At 44.7% G+C, this 5,566-nt stretch overlaps 1 pseudogene; it reads left to right on the forward strand.

The window, feature by feature from the left end:
* The first annotated feature begins 1,175 nt into the window (after window positions 1-1,175).
* Window positions 1,176-2,263, forward strand: LOC128113260 (26S proteasome regulatory subunit 4-like; annotated as a pseudogene).
* The last annotated feature ends 3,303 nt before the right edge of the window (window positions 2,264-5,566 follow it).

Raw genomic sequence — 5,566 nt, forward strand, 5'->3', positions numbered from 1 at the left:
ATAAATACATTAAAACCTGCCTAACAATCCTGGTTATTAGAGAGATCTCCATCAAACCCATGCTGGGGAAAACTAGGGACTGAGGGCATACCTCAGTTGGTAACATGCTTAGCTCACCTTGTGTAAAACCTGGGGTTTGATAACCAGCATTGCAAAAATAAAATTAAACAAGTAAAAAGAAAACTCCAAATACTGACACAGATATGGACAGACAGGGACCCTTGTGCATCGTTGACTGTAGACAAGGTATCGTTGCTGTAGAAAATGATGTGTGGCTCCTCAAAAAGACACATGTGACCTGTGAAGGTTAATTTTATTTGTCTTATTGGAGGAAGTGTGTCACTGGGGCTGGGCTTTGAGGTTTTAAAAAGCCTATTCCAAGCCCAGAGTCTCTTTCTTCCTGATCTGGATGTAGAACTCTCAGCTACCATGTTTGCCCATCTGTTGCCGTGCTCCCACCATGATGGCCATGGACCTACCCTCTTCACAGCAATAGAAAAGTAGCTAAGACATTATCCTGTGAGCTTCTGGCTGATTCTCCCATCTCTGCCTCCTTTCTCACCATAGGAATGCTGAGATTTCAAATGCAAGCTACCACAACCCACTTTTCTATTTGGGTTATGGGGGTTGAACCTAGGTCATCAAGCTTATGAAGCAAATGCTTTTACCCACTGAGCCATATCCCTGGTCCCATCCCTAGCATGAAGGAGGAGGAGGAGGAGGAGGAGGAGGAGGAGGAGGAGGAGGAGGAGGAGATTTGGCTCTGTGGAAGAGGACTTGGCTAGCATGTCTAAGACTACTGAGTTCAAACTCCAACACTTGAGGTGGGAGGAAGATTATCTATGTAAAATAGAGGTTCTTGGCTAGGACAATGGAGGGAAGATGGGTCAAATCAGAGAGATGATCATGGTTCTGGGGCGATGAGAAGGACAAGGACAAGAAAACAAAGTATGAACCTCCTATCCCAAATAGAGAGGGGTGGGGGAAAGAAGGAGGAGGAGGAGGAGGAGGAGGAGGAGGAGGAGGAGGAGGAGGAGGAGGAGGAGGAGGAGGAGGAGGAAGAGGAGGAGGAAGGGGAGAAAGAGGAAAAAAAGCAACCAGATGTTGTCAGCAAACTGCCACTAGTCACACCTCACACTCAGTGTCGCCTGAAATTACTGAAGTTAGAGAGAATAAGAGACTATCTTCTCATGGAGGAAGAATTCACTAGAAATCAAGACCAGATGAAACCATCAGAAGAAAAGCAACAGGAGAAAAGATCAAAAGTGGATGATCTCAGGGGGGCCCCCAAGTCTGTTAGAACCTTGGAAGACATCACTGATGAGAATCACACCATTGTGTCCACATCTGTGGGCTCAGAACACTACATCAGCAACCTATCACTTGTGGACAAGGATCTGCTGGAGCCAGGCCGTTCAGTCCTGCTCAACCACAAGGTGCATGCTGTGATAGGGGTACTAATGGATGGCACAGGTACCCTGGTCGCAGGGATGAAGCCCCTCTCCCCTGCCGGGAGACCTACATAGATATTGGAGGAACTGGACAACCAAATCCAGGAAATTAAGGACTCTGTGGAGCTTCCTCTTACCCATCCTGAGCAATATGAAGAGATGGGGATAAAGACCCCTAAGGGGGTCCTCCTCTATGGTCCACCAGAAACAGATAAAATGTTCTTGGCCAAAGTGGTAGAGAACCAAACTCTAGCCACTTTCTTGAGAGTGGCTGGTTCAAGACTTACTCAGAAGTATCTAGGCAATGGGCCCAAACTCATATGGGAACTGTTTCAGGTTGCATCATCCGCTGTGTTTATTGATGAAATTGACACCATTGAGAACAAAAGCTGCAATTCAAACTCTGGAGGTGAGAGAGAGAAAATGAGCAAACAATATTGGAACTGTTGAGACCAGTTGGGTGGATTTGATTTGAGGGGAGATGTAAAAGTTATCATGGCCACAAACTGAATAGAAACTTTGGATCCAGCACTTATTAAACCAGGCCTCATTGACAAAAAGATCGAGTTCCCCCTGCCTGATGAAAAGACCAAGAATTGTACCTTCCAGGTTCACACAAGCAGGATGACACTGGCTGATGATGTAACCTTGAATGACTTGATCATGGCAAAGGATGACCTCTCTGGGGTTGACATCAAGGCAATCTGCACAGGAGCTAGCTTGGTGGCCTTAAAAGTTATAAATGAAGACTTCAAAAAAAATCTAAAGAGAATGTTCTTTATAAAGGCACCCCTGAGGGGCTCTATCTCTAGTGACCCATGGTTGCCTTCAGGAAAGTTAATGAGTTTTCTCTACCTGGGAGGAAGGGGGCTGCCCTGTGGTGATATATTGTGTACTCTAATAAAATTTGCCTGAGGATCAGAGAACAGAACAAGCCACTAGATTAAACATAGAGCCCAGGCAGTGATGGCACACACCTTTAATCCTAGCACTCGGGAGGCAGAGATCTGTCTGGATCTCTGTGAGTTCAAAGTCACTCTGGACTACATGAGATTGACTCAGTCTAGGAGAGAAGCAGAGCCAGGCAGTGGTGGCACACACCTTTAATCCCAATACTTGGGAATCACATGACTTTAATCCCAGCACTTGAGATCTCCCACCTTTAATCCTAGTATTTGGGAAGCACACATGCCATTAATCCTAGCACTAGGAAAGAAGTGATGGTTGGGCAGAGAAAGGTATATAAGTCGTGAGGAGTCAGGAACTGAAGTTTTTCAGCTGGAGAGCTTTCGGCTGAGGACTCGGAAGCATTTAGTAGAGTTTTCGTAGAGTTGGTGAGGTGAGATGTGGCTGTGGCTTGTTCCTTTGTCTCTCTGATCTTTTAGCATTTACCCCAATATCTGGCTCTGGGGTTTTTAATTAAAAGATCATTTAGCAATTCGAGCAACACTGTCCCAGTGAATCTATTTTCCTATTGACTTTTGCTAGTAGACAGCCTGTATCTCGGAAGATGCTGTGCAGACCATTAGGCTTTCTCCTTCTGCTGGTCACTGTGTTATGCTGCTCTCTGCTCCCAATAAAGGATTGTCCTGCTTCGCTTTCAAATAATAAATAAATAAATAAATAAATAAAGAAAGAAAGAAAGAAAGAAAGAAAGAAAGAAAGAAAGAAAGAAAGCAATTCTCAGCCTTTCACAGGATCACATGTCAGATATCCTGCATATCAGATATTTACATTACGATTCCTAACAGTAGCAAAATTAGTTATAAAGCAGCAACAAAACAATTTTGTGGTTGGGGGTCACCACACCATGAGGAACTGTATTAAAGGGTCGCAATGTTAGGAAGGTTGAGAACCACTGATCTAAATGGATATTAGTCATCCATAGAAAAAAAGGACATTTTGATACAGGCCACAGCATAGATGAGACTTGAGGACATTATGCTAAGGAAAACAAGAAAAAGGACAAGTACTTGCTGTGGATATTGCTCTGTATAAATAAAATGCTGATTGGCCAGTAGCCAGGCAGGAAGTATAGGCAAGACAAGCAGAGAAGAGAATTCTGGGAAGTGGAAGGCTGAGGCAGAGAGATGCTGCCAGCTGCCGCCATGAGAAGATGTTAAGATACCAGTAAGCCTCGAGCCACGTGGCAACTTATAGAATAGAAATGGGTTGATTTAAGATATAAGAACAGCTAGCTAGAAGCCTGCCACGACCATACAGTTTATAAGTAATATAAGTCTCTGTGTGTTTACTTGGTTGGGTCTGAGCAGCTGCGGGACTGGCGGGTGAGAGAGATTTGTCCTGACCGTGGGCCAGGCAGGACCAGGAAAACTCCAGCGACAAGTACTGTGTGATTCCCACTGATAGGTGGACCAGTCACACGCATGGTGATGGGAAGCTGAGTAGTGCTTACTGGGGGCTGAGGGAGGAGGATGGCCAATTGTATGTTGGGACAATCTCATAGGATGAAAAAGGCCCAGAGATGCATCCTTATCCATTACCAGGTAGATGACAGTCACTCAGCATATGAATGCATTTAGTGTCACTGAACTGGGAGCTAGAAAGTAGGTCAAATAGCAAGTTTTATGTTATGTGTTATCATTTAACATTTTAGATTATTTTATTTGTGTATAAATATTTTGCATGCATGTATGGATGTACACCATGTGTATGCCTGACGCTTAAGGAAGTTGGAAGAGGACTTTGGATCTCCCAGAACTGAAGTTGTGGGTCGTTGTGAACAACCATATGGGTGCTTGGGAATCAGACCCAGGCCTTCTGAAAGAGCAGCAAGTGCTCTTAACTGCTGAGCCCTCTCTCCAGCCCCTATACATGATCTTATCTCAATTTTTTTTATTTTTGTTTTTGAGACAAAGTCTCACTATATAGTTCTGGCTGGCTTTGAACTTACTATGTAGATAGCTCAAGCTGGCCCAGAACTCACAGAGAGCCTGCCTGCCTCTGCTTCCTGAGAGCTGAAATCAAAGGTGTGTACCACCACATCCCACTCTTTTCTCATTTAAAAAATAGTTTTCTACATAAACATCTATTTCTATCATGACTATGGGAAATCTAACTTTTTTTTCCAGAAAAACTATAGACTTTAGAAAGCAGAAGGCATATTTATCTAAAGTTATAATCTGTTAGTCGAGGTTTAACCTACATTGAAAAGTATTTAGTGACATTAATCCAAATTCATAGGAATTATTTCCTATTCTAATTCCTCTCAATCCAATTAGGTTTATTTATATGTGACCCTTATCTCTCCAGATGGTACTAGATCCCTGATAGACTTGGCGAGATGTTGGGATAATGGCAGGCAGGTGTTTGCTCCAGACAAGTCAGTTCTTTCAGCATGGTGAAATAGTCTCTCTCCTCAGAGACCACAGCTTTAGACGCCCTCAAAAACAGCCTGATTCTTATCAAGACCCAGTGACCCTTTAATCGCTGCCACTGTGACCCTGGTCTGTGCCGCTCTTTCATGATTCCAGCTCAACAACCTTGGCTAATGGCCTCAAAAGAACGTGTACTCTTCTCTCGGGAGCTTTCCCCTCCCCTGGGAATGGCCGCTGTTTCCAGTTCTTCTGGCAGGAAAACATGATTCTCAGGCTCTGAGTCTTCCTTATGCTTACAGTAACCAGAGTGGAACCTGGGTGGACAGGGGGTGCTTGGGCGGGACTGGGTAGAGGTGAAGTGGCACTGGCACCAGAGAGGGCCAGGTCACATGACCCCTCCTGGCACTGAGAGGTAAGACGTGCTTTGGCCTCTGCGGGGTCGGATCCAGGTGATCTAGCAGCTGCATGAATCTCTGTGTTAGAATCCGTGCCAGAACTCAAAGTGTGGAGATACACAACCTTCATTCTTTGCACTTTTCTTCCCACTACCAAGATAAACACAGGACAGAGATAGCCTTGCACTCCTTTTCACTGTTCCAGGGCTCAGCTTGCTTGGTTCAAATCACTGTTAGTGTGGCATGGCACCGGTGAGCCCAGAGCAGAAGGACTGAGAATTTGAGACCTGCCTGCCTCAACAAACAAATAACTGCGTATCATCTGTTGAACATGCTCCCATCCCCACGGGTGTATCAGAATTCATAGACCTTCGCATTCACT

Source organism: Peromyscus californicus, unplaced genomic scaffold (assembly GCF_007827085.1).
Source record: "Peromyscus californicus insignis strain IS unplaced genomic scaffold, ASM782708v3 Scaffold_18__1_contigs__length_77618521, whole genome shotgun sequence".
NCBI classification, from domain to species: Eukaryota; Metazoa; Chordata; class Mammalia; order Rodentia; family Cricetidae; genus Peromyscus; species Peromyscus californicus.